Raw genomic sequence first — 18068 nt, 5'->3', positions numbered from 1 at the left:
ATTCAACATTATAGAAGCAAGGGAAAATAATACATTCATCCTGGAGAACCTTGATGGTGAATCTTTACAGCTGCCTGTCAATGGGTAGTACCTCAAACATTACTTCCAGTTCTGAAGCACAAGCATCCTGTCATTGTAGATACCAGAGTAAATTCATTGTACAAATTCCATAGAATTTAAATTGGCTAAGCAATATGTGACTCCATGCCTGAGGTGAAGGCACTGATCTACAGTTATTAGTGCTTCTGTGGCAAAAGCACTATCCCCAGGTGGAGCCAAATGTTGTAGCATCCATTGTCCTTTTAATTTTATTTTCAGATTTATTGCAAAAATAAAAAAATAAATCAAATATTATGTTATGACGAAAATAAGAGGAAATGTGGAAATTTGAAAGAAATGACTTATTTTATATTATTAATGGCTTTTGAATGTGAGAAACCTGCGAGAAGATCTGAGCCGTCATCTTGGAAGGCAACAAATCCGACGGTAATCGCACGGTTAACAAGCGCGAGGGTTAATTCAAAATCGGACGCGATAAATTATAAAATGGGGTTAAAACCTTAGTTAATCAGAGTTGTCTGCTTGAAGGCAACAGATCTAACGATAGTCGCGCGGTCAACTAGAACGAGGTTTATTTCGAAAATCGAATGTGATGGTGTATGAAATGCAGTTTAATCCATTGAAGTCGGGATCAATCGCAGCCATTCATCGAAAGGGGCGAGATCCGACGGATATCACGTCGAAAAGTGAATGGATGTTATTTTTAAAATCGGACCCGAGAAATTTTTTAATTCTCAGTTTTATTTCTTATCGGGTCTATGGAGAAGTCAAAGGGTTGTTGAAAAAATGGACGCGATAAGGTTTTGTTCAACAGGCTTAAAGTCTCGTTGAGTTTCGAAGGATCAGATCATCCATTGAATGAGTGATTGGACGGTGATCGCGCTTAGGTGGACCCGATATGTAATGAATTGGGGCTTAATCCCTTTGGTTTCCAGTGACGGTGATTGGTCGGATTTCCTTGTGTTTTGGCCAATCACAACACTTCCCATATGTACGTGGGCCCATAACCCACAACTCCACGCACAGATTTCTTGTAAAGTTGCAGTTTTCTTTGTTAAAATAGTCTAACTATCATCAAGACATCTACAAGGTTACAGTTTGCAGAATAACACTCAGACCACATACTCAAGCCACAAATTCGAACAACAAACAGTCATCACCTTCTAACTTCTGTTACCTCTCTTTTTTTTTTTTTCTTGAGGAGAATGAGGTGTATTTTACCCTCCATTGTAATATTTTGTAATAACTTTTACTTTAGACAATTAGGAGATAGTTAAGAAGTTTGACGATTTTGGTGATTACCAATTGTCTCATAATGTATAAAAAGAAGAAAAATTACAGAGAAATGGTTTGAATTTTGAAGAACCTAGAGAGTAGGCCACTGTATTCTTGATAAAACTGTTGATTAATGAAAGAATCAGAAGTTTTCCACACATTGTTGGGTATGATTTTGTGACTTCTCTGTTATGTGTCATCATATGTCTTCTTCTTTTAAGTATGGTAATGAAGCAGTAGGTCTTTATTTGCTTATGTAAATGAAGTTAAAATTCCTTAAAAGAGCGCTCCTATACTTGAAGTTCCTACCTCTACAATTCTTCTAAGTTACAGATAGTAGTTTCTATGTAAAACAGCATATTGTCTTTAACTTCTCTAAGTGTCATAGATAGTAGATTCTGTGTAAAACAACATATTGTCTCTGACTTCTCTTAACATTCTTCATTCAGCATTCATATTCAGCAATCAAATGGCATTTTGAGACTTTCATGTCACCTAAGTATTGAGGGTTAAAACGAGGTCTTTCAGGTCCTTCATTTAAGAATACAACCTATAATTAAGTGACAACTAAGTGACATAAACAATAAACATTAATGTCTTAAGAAAAATTTCTACACAGCCAAGAAATTGGTTTCTTAAGGGACAACAGAACCGATGTTGTAACTTAATTTTGTCTATGCAATTTATCTTTTAAATTGTATGGTTTCCAAAAAAAAAAATTACGTTAAATTTTTCATCCACTTTGTACTAAAAGTGAGCATATGTTAAATGTCGCTTTAGATTCATTTTGGTGTGAATTTTTTATTAAAAAAAACTTCACCAAAGAAGGTAACATTGAAACATCTTTGGATGCTCTAGATCATCACCGCTAACATCAATAGTCAATGAACAATTGTGGGACCCCCCGCACTCCCAGCAATTAACGAAGGGTGGGGGGTCTGCAAAATGGTATTCTTTTTACCACTTGATATGACATGTCCACTTTTTAGCAATTGCGGGACCCCCCCTCAATAAACCACTTACTGTTGTCACCCCCTGCAAACCACCTCTGCCATCACTCCCACCATTTTCACCCACCAGAGTCACTTCTGCCAAAATGACCTCTGCTACATTTCCCAATAATTTAACCATTTGACTGTTAAGCTATTAAATTTCTCCCACCAACATCCTACGTATCATTTATGGACGTGCCAATAATGACTATTCAAACAAAATTATTTAAAACCTATTTGTAAATCCCAGTTGACTTCTATCAAGTGTATTGTTTTTCATTCTTCCATTGTTCACCAGATTACTCAGTGACACCAAATCACCGAATTGAAGCAAATAACTAGTGCTACCAGTCACCAATTCACCAGGTATTCTCTTTCAAGCATTCTCTGTTCTTTTATTTTTCCAAATGGCCAGTCAAAAGAATAAATCTAAGTTGATCATTGAAATCCAAATTGTAACTCTTGTACCCAATTTAGACGAATTCCCTCTAGTCGATACCTAATTTAAAATCACATAGACCCAATGTGAATTTGATCTATATGAGCTACATAATTTTCCATTTCAGAAACTCGAGGATGTTAGTGGTGGATTCTATTTCTAGGAGTCCATGTTACCCCAATTCAATTTCCCTCAAACCCATCATTTCCCTGAATTCGTAACTTGGTGTGAAAATCGTTACCTACCAAGTCAAAGAGCCATAGTTGCTCAAAACATTGAGATTTTGTTTTTCACAACCCTAGAGTCAGTTTGCCAAGTTTTTCAGATAAACCCTTAGAGTTATCTTTATCCTCTTTTAGTTGATTCCTTGATGGAAATTTATAAAAAACTTTCCTTTCAGGAGCAAGCTCATATTTTTTAGTCCTTTATACCTGAAAAATCAGAAATGCCTTAAACCAATCCACCATATTCTTCTGCTATCTTTCTAGAAATTTCCAGACAGGTTATTTAAATGGTTTTTTGCCTCTTAGGTTACTAAAATGATTAGTGGATTAATGAAGTAATTTTAGGATTTTTGTCAGTATTTTCATCTGGCAAAAAACTCTCAGTCCTTTTTAATTTTACTCATTTTTTATTACATTTTTTCATGAACAGTTTCTAAAATTTAGTGCTAAAGGGTATTTTAAGCATAAATCAATCTTGGTCTATCTATTCTTGTACCACCAATTAGAAATATTCAAAATCCCATAGCAAAAGTTGGATTCACATGGAAGACCATAGTTTATTATCCACTTGACTTCTTTGATTAGGAAAAATTTAGAGGAATATTCTTTCAATGATTTTGCGAATCAATTTTTATATATATAATTGTGTCTCCTTAGCAGTGATGCATTTCCAAGTATATCTACAGAGATCAAAAGGATCTTGCATCTTAGTCAGTAATCAAAAGTAAGAGATTGGTATCTTTATCAAAAATTTACAAAATCAAAGTTTATGGTTGTGAATTTACCCCATATAAACTGCCAGTTTTCGTGCCTATGACAATTTTTTCTCTAGAATTCATTAGGCAAAGGATGAGCATGGATGAAATTCATTTTGTGTCTAGGAAGAAAAAGGCCCAATTTAAGTTGAAAGCACAAGTTGGTCCATTTATAGTTAATACCAAAGCAGTAGAAAAGGAAGTTGGCAATTTATTGAGACAAATGAAATTCAATTTAAGATTCAATTGGCCTTACGACCCTCTGGCAATAATTTCTTCCATGAGAATTGAACAGAAGTTAGCTCCTTATACCCACTTATCAAAACTAGAAATTGAACAGTATGCAAATTAGGAGGTATGGGAAGAAAACACCTCGCAAGAGTTTGAGGAGAAAATTTCCAGTCATACAACTCTAGATTAAGAGAAAAATAATTAAAGAGACCAAGTGAAAGTATGACTCCTATAGGTTCAGGTTTTAGACCAATAGAATTTAATTTTTTCAAAAGGAGAAAAACAATGAATGTAGAAGAAGAATCACGAGAGGTAAGAAAACCATAGAAATCCACTACAACTATGCTATCAAGCGATCTTGTATATTCTCTACAACAAACTAAAGAAACAATTGCTAGTTCTCCTGCTTCTCCTTCTTCAAGACAACAAAGTATGTTCACAAGATTCAGAGAAATGAAAAAGAAGAATGAATCACCGAAGACTTCGACCTATTTTGAGTTTTGGAAACAGTCTTATACCAATCAAACCAAATTGTTGACTACACTAAACCCTAACAGAGGGAAATTTCAATTGGCATTTCTTGAGCCAAAGGTTCCAGTTCCTAAAAGTGCATAAGACTACAAGACTTCTATATTTTCTTTTGATACAAAGAATATTCATCCAATAGATCAAATTGATATTCATAAACAAGCAGGTGAGATGATTTATTCCTCGTTGACAAGTTCTTCCATGGCAGCCTCAAAATTGCAAGCTTCTTTAAACAATATCCATTCTAAGCTTAAGCTAGAAAAGATGTCCTCCTTAATTAAATATACAAGAATAAAAGGATTGGAAGTTCTAGTAATAAAATTAGGATTAGATCCTAATGATGGTAATGTTGTTGAATAAATCATCAAAAACAGAAATGCAGATATTCAAGCATTAAGAAAGCGGCTAAAATTACCAACAACAGAGCATCCTCGAACTCAAGAAGTGGGGAAATTAGAGAGAGAAAAGGAAAATATGTTGTGGTTGATTGTTGAAAAAAAAATTAGATTCAAGAAATGGAAGCAGATATGGAAAAAATCTTAAAATAGAAGGAACAACAAATGAGTGTTGGAATTTTTGCAAGTACAAACATAATCAACCAGTGAAGAAGCCACTGAAAAGTTGTCAAAGGTTATGGGAGATCTATCTTTAAGAAATTTTGAAATAGAGAAATTAAGGGCATCACTGCAAAGAATGGAAGAAAATAAACTTAAGGCTGATGATACATATATCTCATAAGTATAGAATAATTTCAAGCTAACTAAACACTTGAAAAGTACATAGATGAATCAATCAATGCACAGACATTATTTGAAGAAAAAGAGAAAATATGGATTGACATAAATTCAACCATTTCAGAGTTGTAGACATCTATTGAAATATTTTTTGAACAGGAACAACTGGTACAGAAAGAAAAAGCAACCATAACGGGAATCAAAGAAGAACTGGATCATAAACTAGGAGAAGCAACAAGGATCATCAAAGTGTTGAACTCAAAGATCAAATATGAACTTGAATACTTGGGAATTGAAGAAAAGGCAAACATAGTCCTAGAAGTTAGAAAGGTATTAACAAAAAGAAACTTAATGTTGCAGCTGGAAAATAAATGTCAAAACTTAGAAGCTCATATCAAGAAGTTCCACAAAAAAAATTCTATCCTCCAGAAAAAAGGACTTCCATCCTTAAGAGATTCTCATGGCCAATTGATTCTAGTGGAAAATTACTAGTACAAATTACATTATATAGCAACAGATAAGTCAAAAGTTGCTAAGGTAAAAGGGTTAATAGTGGTAAAGATTTTCTAGAAGGTTTAGAGTATGATTTATTTATCTTGCATGAGATCCATCATCTATTTATTACTAAGCCAACTTTTGATAAGTATATCGAAGTGGATAAAGCGTACATAAGGGTAATTAAATTTTCATGTCCACATGATGAAAAATGGGATAAGTTCCTCAAACTTCTTGAGTGAACTAAATGCAGAATTTCAAGTAGCAGCATAGAAAAAGCATGAACGAAATGCATTTTTCCAGGTGTCAGTGTAGCAAAGACAGGACCAAAAAGATGATAAACATATTTCAAAGTAGCAGTTGCAAACGTCTTCCTCGAATAGTGTATTGTTTCTACAAAATCAGTTTCAGAATTCCTATTTTTTAATTGTATTAATTAGATATATCCAAATCATTTTGGATAAAACTTTACTTTTGTAAACGACTGTATCAAATTAGATATTTTTGAATTGCATTATATATATACATTGTAACTAAAAGTAAGAAAGGTTGAACCTTTGAGAGAGCCAAGAAACATCATTGTACTTTTCTGGAAGTTTTTTGAAGATAACCAAAGGATTATGACTTCAGTTTTAACAGCAATTGTGTTCATGTGAGCTTTTCTAGTATATTCATTTTTGCTTTCATCATATTTTCAAGGTAACATAGGAGTTAGGGTAAGGCTAAGTTAAGTATTAACTTCCCTGACAACCCATTGTAAAGTTATCATCATCACAAAGATTAGCTAATTAAACAGGGTGTTTAAATTAGTACATCTACATCGTTTAATGGTTGCCTTATGCCATCTCTTGAATGTACATGTGATTGGGTGTAGAAATTTCTCTACACGCATCTACTATATCTGATAAATTAAGTATTCAGGATGAATGTTTAATTATCATATATATTCTTCTTTCCTCTGTCATAATCAATTGAAGGATTATATGTTGTTAGGAGTGAAAATCGACATTTTGAAAATCTTAGAAATTTTTGGATTGTACAAGTGTTAATGGTTTGAATCATTGGTCATCCATTTAAATTAAATCCCTCACTTATATTCTTTGGCACAGTTCTTGAGCCTAGAACTATCTTCAAAGATACAATAGATACCATGATTTTAAGTACAACTTGGTGAAGCATTTGGCTTGTGGCAATTGATATAGCATATCATCTATCTAGGTAGGGGGAACCTATTCTTATATATATATATATATATTCTCTATTATTATTACACATTCACCAAGTCTCATCTTTTTTCAGCACAATTAAAATGGGTGACCCACATGGTGAGGTACTTGGTCGAATAATGCTTTGTTCCAGTATCTACTGTAACTAGTTCACCTTGTTTTCCTCTATAATGGACTCCCTATACAACCCAATTTTTATTAATAGAGATTCTTGTAGTAGTTATATCTCATGCTCCACTTCCCTCTTGAGTGGTATCCCTATAAGCTTCTGCAACACACCCCTATATTCCCTTAAAAAATATTATAGTTGTTGTTTTTGCTCCTTAGTGAACCTTTATATGGATGGCCTAGGTATCATGGAATCCTCTATAGACTAATTTTCTCTTAAAAATAACAAAACATACATCTTGATAGAACAAATCAAATTTTTGGCTTGGTTGGAACTTACTAGTGAGATATTTAACTTTCCCTTATGTGCATTGATGATTAATATTTTTCATCCTTGATGAGGTGGTAATGGTTGGTTGTCTACATGAGTATCACATCCCACATGTACCTATAGGGACTACCAAAGAAAACTTCACTTACTTCAAGTGGAACTACATCCATCTTTACTTAATCAATAAAATCAATATTGATAGCAAATTTCATTCTACACTTTTTGGTTACCTTTATCTCTGCCTCCTTGTTGACTCATCCTAATGGACATGGGCTAGGATGGTCATGAGTCTCCAATCTAAATTTCTTGATCAAATATTCTCCTACGATATTTTATTGTGATCCTAAGCCAAATAGACTGTAACAACCTTTTTTCCACCCCTTATATAAAAGTCACATTGTGTATTTGTTTATGTAAATAAATGTAAAAATGTAAAATATGGCTAAGATAAAGGAGGGGAAACAGATCATAATTTTTAGGAGGAGGAGTTGCTTGTGTTATATTTAACCACATCCACCTCATTCAATTATTCTCACATATCCCCTAGATTATTAAAGATGGTATGTACAACAGATAATGACATGAGAATAGGTCATATGAGAGGAGGACAAGCACATACTACTCTTGTTCTCATGGGGCGTGTCAGATGATCCAGGTGACTCTGTTAGAGTCGGTCTGGTCAGCCCTCCGTCAAAGATCAAAACTCTTTATGCATTTCATTTTTTAGGAGTCTTGCTCCATTCACTCAGCTGCATTCCACTAGGGGCATGCCATAATCTTATGGAAAAGGTCATTGCTCATTTCCCCCCATGTTTGGCTCCTGCTGGCTTAGGTCTTTTGTCAATGATCACTAAAGTCCATGACAGTCAAGGTCTGGTCCTTTAATGGACAAAAGTCATTTTCGATAATTAGGTCTAGGGATTAATCAATTTGGTCTTCAACCATGTCCAATAAAGCCATGCAGGCCAAAGTGGGGCCCTTACAAAGTTATGATTCAGAGAGTTTCATCGTCATGTTGGCAGATTACGACTGTTCTTCAAAACTCTGTTTTGAAGAAAAAGTCAAACAGTGTGTCATTTGTGATAAAATTTTCAAAAGGTCGCCAATTGATTTCTTCAGATGCAGTCATGGTTTCCGTGGCCAAATGCCTTGTCATGCAACCCCTGCAAAGAGTGCCGAAAATTTCATCATTTGAGCTAAAATTTCAAAGGGAAAGTGAAAATCAGTGTTGCTTTAAGTCAGTGAAAAAGTGTCAAAACATAACATTAGAAAAATGGGTTTTTGGAGAAGCAAAAATTTAACCCATGACTTCCAAGTCTTTATATACAAGTTTTCACCAAAATCAGAGGCATTGTGCAAATCAAGTGCATAGGGAGAAATTGCAAAGTGTTTGAGAGGCAAAGTGCGTGTTTGGAGAGAGTTGGAGGCAGTTTCCAGGAGCGCGGCGCACACGGAGGGCGCGGCGCACACAGAGCCACCCCTCAGTTCAAGTTTTCAACGGGCGTGACGCACACCCAGGGCGCGACGCACTGGGTTTGGCGCGCAGCGCACACCCACAAAGGGCCAAAAACGTGCCAAATCACCTCAAATTTCTTGTGAAGCCCATCAAATTGAAAGGTAGGCTCTATGACATGACTTGTTCATCAAAGTTTATAAATGATATGGTGGTTATGGCTATGTTTGAATGCAACAAAACTCATAAAATCAACCACAAGAAAACACCAAAGGCCATTGTTGCTAGGTTACATAATTGTGGTATTGAGGCCAAGGTTCCATTTTCACCCACCATTTTTCCCTCACCTACCATTTTTCCCTATCCTCCCTTTCTCATTTTTCCTATTATCCCTACCCTAAAACACTACCAAACCCTATTCTCTTTCCCCTCCTCTTATTTGTCAACATAACACCCCAAAAACCTACCCTATCAAATACCCAAACCCCCTACATATCCCTAAACAAACTTCTCCCCATAACCCCTATTCCCATCACATTACTCCCCTCCTAATACTCCCTTTTTTTTCATTGTTCCCCTTGGTGGCAGATATCACAAAAGCACCCAGCTTCACACCATCATCAAAGGGCAGCCTAAATACAGTACACACAGTAGTCATGGCATCACAACATTCATCAGAGTATGAGATGGAGACACAAAGTGACTCATCCTCGGAAGAGCAGGCTCCCAGGAGACATCACAAGAGTGGCAAACATGTTAGGGATGAGCCCACTACCCTCACTGAATTACAAGCATGCCCTCTTGCCATGTCATGTTTCCAGCACCTAGCATGTTTTGAATTTTGTCAAAGGGTGGCTAATGTTAGAGTTCATCATGAGTTGGCCCGTCTTTTTGTGCTTCACCTACATGGAGGTCAGTCTATCTTGGCCAGGGTCACCTTCACATTGACACCTGAAACTATCTCAGTGGCAACATGCATACCAAATGTTGGAGAATAGTGGCATAAGAAGAAGAAGGTGGATAGGCAACACTATGAGCCTTACATTAAGGCCAGTTGCTTGAGGCACCTCACAAGAGTCTTTCCATTCAAATATTTGAAAGATGAATATGCTCCACTCATGAAGTTGATCATGAATTACTTCAACTGTGAGGGGAGGTTCTCTCGACTATATGCCTATCACATCAGGTTGCTCATGCACTTTACCAGGGTGCGGATGATGAACCTCCCATTTTTCATTTGCAGGAACATAGAGAGGATGAACACCTTCATGTAGCATAAGACCCCTCAGCAACAGCTTAACAATGTTTATCACTTTTCTCTTATCCGGATTTTGGTGGATCATCAGTTGGGATTGCAGGGCATTGCTTGGGAGGACTTCATCTCCTGTGACTTCTTCAGCACTTCACAGGTACTAGCAGAGGCAGAGCATGAGATAGGTGGTCCTTCTCATCAATATGAGCGCCATGAGACCACTGCTATGCCAGTATCCATCACCTATCAGAGAGGCAGTAGGCACTTGTTTGCAGCAACAAAGCGAGTGTTATCTCCACCCGGGGTGGAAGGGGCCTCGCTTCCTACATCGACAACATAGGTATAGGACAAGGACAAGAATCCCATGCATGACGAGGGGCCATCAGGTGAACAGGAGGCCGATTTCATCCTCATTCAGGATGATGATGCAGATGTGGAGAGCGCCCGACTTAGGATGACTATTCAGGAGCAGAACACGGAGATCCAAGACTTGTCACTCAATGTGGAGAGGGCCAAATGGATCATCAAGTATTTGGAGCAGAGAAACAAGCAGCTTGAGGACCAGCATGAGATCATGGAGCTGCAAAACATCCATGAGAATCGACAAGCTGCCCAACAAAGGAGGATCGAGCTCACTACCTTGGAGCAAGAGATCAACAATGACCGTGAGTCCTGGCTAGAGCGGATCAACATCCACCTGGAGAGACTGCTGGAGAAGGCCGACAGAGACAAAACCATACTGAGGAGGATGGTTTATCATTACAGGGCACGAAATATGAGTGCAAAGGCCCGGATAAGGAGCTTGAAGGCAAAATTGAGCAAAGCAACAAAAGAGGCAAAAGAGGCAAAAGAGCAAGATCAGCTTCAAATCTTGGCTGAAGCTTCTGTGGCCCAGCATAGTGCCTCTTAGAGAACCTCCAGCCCAAATTTCAAGAAATTTGGGGCAATTTTGGTCACATGGTAATTTTTTGGTCAAAACACAGGTTTTTTCTCCCTGTGCGCCGCGCCACTAGCGTGGCACGTAGGATTGGGAGCTCCAAATGACAAATGGCTTGCTTTTTTGGATTCAGCATGCAAAATCATGACTACTGGTGCTTGGGCAAGAAATTTGGGCATGATTTAAGTCTCCAGGAGGTCAAAAACACCCAAAAAATGGCCTCTCTGCCCCTATTTTGACACACAGGAAGCAGTCTTGGGAGAATGAAGATTTGGAGGGGCAAATGAGCACCAAATTCAGAAATTCTACTTGGGTTGGAAAGTAGATAGGACAGGATTTCCAACAAGCACACTTGGGCACATTTTGGACTCCTGCAAGTGCCTCAAAACAGGCTCTAAAGTGGCGCGGCGCATATAGAGAAAAAGGCCAAAATCGCGTCCGTTTTGCGAAATTTCAATTCGCGACTTTCTCCAAGTGGGCCCGCTCATCTACACTACACTTTTTTCAACACCTAAGGAAAAATTTAAAGTATTTCCACTCCAGATTGGCTTCTATCCAAGTGGCAAAGGAAGGCAAACAGTCACCCAAGCCATTTGTCATGTTTGTAACACTGCACCTGTAGCTAATGGTTGGCTTTCCACCTCCATTTTGTAATGATTCGAGTAACTCCCCAACCCTTGGGCGTTCTATCTCTTCATGGCACATTCTATATATTGTATGCCAACTATTTGCAAAGGGTTGGTTGGCTGGTAATTTCTGGGAGACTGTGGGAGAGAAACTCAGTTCTTCATTGTATATTTTGACAAAGGATTAATGAAAGGCAGCGGCTCTGTTTCATGAGATTCATGTGGTTGTGAGTGTAGCAAATGTGTCTCTTATGTTTCATATGTATTTCGTAATGTTTCACAATTCATTTCATATACATTTCCAGTGAAATTTTCTAAGTTAGATAAGGTAGAATTCATTTTTATTGCTCTGCCTGTGGGAAAATTTCATGTTCAGTGTTCTTCTTCTGTTGAAAAGGATTCATGTACTTATGCCCTTTTCACCCTCCCAAGAAATTCCTCCATTCCGCGTTATTTCAAACTAAATTTCTAGACTTTCTGCCTATCTTGCCTCACGAAGTAATTTGTGCCTTTGTATCAAATTCTCTGCTCATTGCTGTCTGTTGGTCCCATACCATCATAGAAACTCAGTCATTCATAAAAAATTGCTTCTTGTATCCATATTTACTTACTAGCCTAATATCAATATTTCACTGTTAGTCATCTCAGACCATTCCGTTTACTTATTCGCTGAGCGTGACTCGAAGAGAGCCCTCTCCTGTTCTGGTAGGGCTAGCTACCAGACTAAGCGTGGTTTGTGGTTACCCTGAATGTTGGAAATAATACTGAGGGGGGGGGGAATCAGTATTATCTAGCAATTTACCAAATCTTCCTTATTTGATCTTTTGAAATATTCTCGCATATCAGTACCATAAAACAATGAGCATGAATAAAGAAAATAGACAGTCACACCAAAGAACACAAGATGTAAGGTGGAAACCCAATGCGGGAGAAAAACCACCTGCTGCAATAATGTCTCTATCTTCTTTCAAGAAATTCTTTTTACAATGATTTTGTACTGGTGCAGTCCTTTACCAGCACGCAGGCTGCAACCTGCAAAGAGCTACAACTCTTTTTGTTTTCCAGACTTCTCCTGGAAGGGAGCTACAACCCCCTACTTCTTTTTCAAAATGATCAACAAGTATACAACAGATACAGTCTACTACAGATATCAGATCAGAAATTACAGAAACAACCCAGAACACCTTATGAACAGAAATATACAGTTAACAGATCATCTTGAGACAGGGATGCATATTTTCTTTCTGTGGCCTGCGACTGGACGCAGTATACCTTATGCTGTTCTGCGTGCAGACGCACTGTTACTTTTGCTTGTCTGCGACCGACGCACACATCAACACTATCGCGCCGCGTCTTTTGCTTCAGAGACGCACCCAATACCACAGTCGCGCCGCGTCCTTCGCTTCAGAGACGCACCTGATCCTTTACTGTACTGCGTCCCGGCGCACTTTCCCTTCACTGAATCTGCGTCCTTTTAGATATAGAAGATAAGAGGACTTCAGAACCAACCCAAACACTCAGATCCACAGATCTGATCATGCGCCATATAGATCGTAGTCCATTAGAAGATTTACCCTTAAAGATATGGACTAGATCACACCAAGAGATGATCAACCAAGATGATACTTAATCCAAATGAACTCCTTTGCTTTATATAGGCAAGCTTCTCCCCAAAGCGTGGAACAATACCACGAGCCGACACCATAGAAACACGCAACCGTCGGCTAGATACCACACAAGAAGCCCCCACGAGCTTTTCTCTACCTTGAAATGTGTGCACTGGGCGGACGCACCTTCTGAACGGCTGGCCAGCGTCCCTGGACGCGGGTTCTGTATGGAATACCTGCGGGGACGCACTTGCTGAACAAAATTTCCTGCGTCCTTCTTGATTTACCATCTGAAAGAGTTTGCCATCAAGTACAACACCTGAATCATAATGCCAACAAACTCCCCCTTTGGACTTGATGGCAACCACATAATCTTCAGCTTCATCATTCTCCCCCTTTGACATCAAGAGCAAAGGGTATGCTCCCCCTATGCTCATGCTTCTCCAGATTTGTAACCAGAAATCCATCATGAAGGAGACAGAGACATATTGCAGCTATTTCCAAGATCTCCTTCTCCATAATGCCAACAATGCATTATGTGCTCCCCCTGAGCCTATACCATCAATAGGAAGATGGTCAACAGTGAGATGATGCATCAACAACCCCCAGCTTTTGCCTGAGGTATTCAAAAGTGTCCCTGGGCAACGGTTTGGTGAAAATATCAGCAACTTGTTCCTTAGAAGGAACATACTCCAACTTGACCTTCTGTTCAAGTACTTGTTCCCGGAGAAAATGGTACTTGATTGGTATGTGCTTGGTTTTTGAATGCATAACCGGATTCTTTGAGATGCTGATTGCACTTGTGTTGTCACATAAGATAGGAATAGGAGGTGTACAAGTGATTTGATAATCCTGCAAAGTCTGCATCATCCAAAGAAGTTGGGTGCAACAAGATGCAGCCGCAACATATTCCGCTTCAGCTGTAGACAAGGCAATTGAACTCTGTTTCTTGCTGAACCAAGATACCAGTCTAGAACCCATAAAGAATGCACCACCACTTGTGCTTTTCCTGTCATCCACGCTTCCGGCCCAATCTGCATCTGTATAAGCATGAAGAGTGAGATCTGTATCTCTAGGATACCATAGGCCATAATTTTGAGTCCCTTGAAGATATTTGAAGATTCTCTTTACTGCTTGAAGATGAGTCTCCTTTGGATTTGCCTGAAACCTTCCAACTATTCCAACTGCATGCATGATGTCTGGTCGGGTACCTGTCAAATATAGTAGACTTCCAATCATAGATCTGTAGGTTGGTTGATGAACTGCTGCAGATTCGTCATTTGCACTGAGACTACATCCTGTAACCATGGGTGTACATACTGGTTTTGCATCTTCCATGCCATATTTCTTCAAAATCTGCTTGAGATACTTGGTTTGAGATAAAAGGATTCCTCCTTTCTTTTGTTGGATTTGCAAACCAAGAAAGTATGTCAGTTCTCCTAGCAAGGACATCTCAAATTCTTTCTGCATGACTGAGGCAAAGCTTTGACTCATAGCTTCTTCATTACTGCCAAAAATAATGTCATCTACATACACAACAAGTATTAGTAATTTGTCATTTTCAACTTTTATATAAAGATTGCTATCTGCTGAACCTTTTGAAAAACCTTGTTGATGAAGATATTTGTCCAACCGGTAGTACCAAGCCCTTGGAGCTTGTTTGAGACCATAGAGAGCCTTTTTTAATCGGCATACAAGATTTGGATCGTTTCCAAGAATGAAACCATCTGGCTGTTCAATGTACACTTCTTCATCCAAGTCTCCATTCAGAAAAGCTGATTTCACATCCATTTGAAATACTTTGAAGTTCTGACAACTTGAGAGAGCAAGAAACATTCGGATGGCCTCAAGTCTTGCAACAGGAGCAAAAGTTTCTTCAAAGTCTATTCCTTCTTGCTGTGCATACCCTTTACAAACAAGTCTGGCTTTGTTTCTAATTACTTCTCCATTTTCATTCAATTTATTTTTGAAAACCCATTTTGTTCCGATAACATTCTTATCCTTTGGTCTAGGAACCAGCTCCCAAGTATTGTTCTTTTCGATTTGCTCAAGTTCTTCATCCATTGCTTTCACCCAACATTCATCTTTGCATGCTTCTTTCACATTTTGTGGTTCAGTAGAGGAGAGTAATGCCAAATAACTTGAAGCTTCTGCAACTGTTCTTCTAGTTTGTATACCTGCTTCCTTTTGTCCCATGATCTGAGATTCTGGATGGTTCTTTTGAACATATCTGGATGGAGTCTTTTCTTCTATTCTTGTTCTTTCTTCTGCTTCTTCGTGAGGTCCGTCTTGAAATTGTTCTTGCGGTTCTTCTTCTTCATCATTCTGTCTTTGAGGGTAGATTTCATCTTCTTCAATGTCTTCACGATGTATTTGCCTAGGAATGTATCCTTTCTCATCAACCACTACATCAATGCTTTCAACAATTCTGCCAAGTCTTTTATTGTAGCATTTGTATGCTTTGCTATGTGGAGAGTAGCCAAGAAGAATTCCTTCATCTGCTCTAGGATCAAGTTTGCCAAGCTGCTCCTCAGTATTTTTGATATAGCATTTGCTCCCAAAGATTTTGAAGTGCTTTACTGAAGGAGTTTTACCACTCCAGAGCTCATGAGGAGTTTGAGTGCTGTTCACTCGGACATTTGTCTTGTTGAGAATAATAACTGCCGCATGTGCAGCTTCACCCCAGAAGGTTGCAGGAGTTCCTGATTCATCAAGCATAGCACGAGCCATTTGCTGGACTGTTCTGTTCATTCTTTCCACTACTCCATTTTGCTGAGGAGTTCTAGCTGTAGAAAATTCTCTCCTTATTCCATGTTCATCACAGAAATCGAAAAATTCATTTGAAGTAAATTCTCCACCTCTGTCGGATCTGAGGCACTTAATCTTGTGACCTGATTCATTTTCAGCCAAGGCTTTGAAGGATTTGAATTTTTCGAAAGCTTCATCTTTGTGCTTCATAAGTCCTAACCAAACAAACCTGGAGAAATCGTCAATAAATAATATCAAGTATTCCTCTCCTCTAGGTGTTCTTTTTCTGAATGGTCCACATACATCTGTATGTACTAGCTCAAGAGGCATACTGGCTGATCCTTCTTTCTCTGGAAAGTTAGTTCTAGTCTGTTTTCCAAACTGACATGATCTGCACATGGTGTTGTCAGGAATTTTGATATCTGGAAGATCGCGAACTGCCTGATATTTGCAAGCTTTCCTTATTTGTGAGAAGCTTAGATGTCCCAATCTTCGATGCCATAACCAGTGCTCTTCATCCTTGCTTAAATAGCATTGTTGTTGTTCTTCATCAAAAATGTATAGATTATTTGAAGTTCTTTTTCCTTTGAGAACTGTTTTACCTGTATCAAGATCACGAACAAGACATCCATTTGATCTGAATATAACCTCAGTTCTTTGATCACACATCTGGCTTACACTTAGAAGATTATGCTTTAGTCCATCAACAAACAAAACATTTCCAGCCTTAACATCTTCTTTTAAAGGAGCAATACCTTTTCCTTTTATAGTTGCAGGAGTATCATTTCCAAAAGAGACTTTCTTTCCCTTTTCTAAATTAGAATAAGATTCAAGTTTTTCTTTATCACCTGTCATGTGCTTTGAACATCCACTGTCAATGTACCATAGATTTTCTTGTCCTTCTGCATAGAATGCTATCCCACATCTTTCTGTTTGAGGTTCCTTTATTTTCCATGTTTTGGTGCCTGAGGTTTGTTCCCTTTTTTGTTCTTGTACCTTTCTTTCCGGAAACCTGCTTCTACATTCAACATCTTCATGTCCAAAATTATTGCAAATAGAGCATTCAACTTCATTTTCAAGAGCTGAAAAATTGTTATAGGTCCTTTTTGTATTCCCTGTCATGCTTCTTTGTTTTTGAGCTTCCCTAGTCATGATTGTTTTATACGCAACACATTGGGCTGCTTTGTGACCAAAGTTATGGCAAGAAAAGCATTGTCCATTGAAGAAGTTTCTGCGATTATTGAATCTACCAGCCGACTGATTGTAATTTCTATTTTCATCTATTCTTGAACCAAATTGAGAAGGTTTTACCTGTGGCTGGTTGTGGCTTTTGTTCACCCTTAAGCTGGATTGCCCCTGATAGTTTGAAGTTTGTCCCTGCTTTACCTGATGATCTTCCTTGTGTTCTTGCTCATTTCTTCTTGCTGCATCAAGATAACTTTTTGAAGTGGAAGCTTGAGAAGTTTCTCCATTGTAGCCCAGACCTGTCTTATTTAGAGGAGATCGCTGCACACTGATAATCTCATTCAACGTTTCAGATCCTTTGACAAACTTGAGATTAATAGTTTTTGTTTTCTCAATTTCTTTTCTAAGACCAACAATTTCACCTTCTAATTTTTCAAGATGTTTTTCCTTTTCATCAATCTGAAATTGTAGAGTATCAATAATCATGTTCTTTTCTTCTATACATCTCTTGAGTCTAGTAATTTCATCATAAAGGTTATCCACATCTATAGCATCCTCATAATTATCATCTTCAAATGCCATTAACAATCTATATTTGTTACCTTGTTCATCTTCATCACTGTTTGATAAGCCATCGCTATCTTCATGGGTGTAGTAGCTTTTCTTATTTGTACCCTGTTTCTTGTTCCATCTAACTGGTTCCTTTCCTTTATCCTTATAAGAGCATTTTGCAGCATAATGACCTACTCTTCCACAAGCAAAACATTTGAAAGGTAGCTTACCTCTGAACCTTCCAGAACCCCTTTGAAGATTTCTGACAAAGTTTGATTCTTCTTCCTCTTCTTCTGGAACATGACATGCT

General features: G+C 38.1%; 1 pseudogene; it reads left to right on the top strand.

Annotated features, from left to right (window-relative positions):
* The window catches only part of LOC149161462 (protein trichome birefringence-like 24), a 49971-nt pseudogene that overhangs the window by 16403 nt on the left and 15500 nt on the right, over nucleotides 1-18068 (top strand).

The sequence above is a fragment of the Pinus tabuliformis genome, chromosome 5_2 (genome assembly GCF_031772625.1).
Source record: "Pinus tabuliformis cultivar Carrire ecotype Pingquan chromosome 5_2, CPIR1, whole genome shotgun sequence".
Lineage (NCBI taxonomy): Eukaryota > Viridiplantae > Streptophyta > Pinopsida > Pinales > Pinaceae > Pinus > Pinus tabuliformis.
Note: the sequence above shows the minus strand (reverse complement) of the source record. Positions and strands in the feature narration are given on the sequence as shown.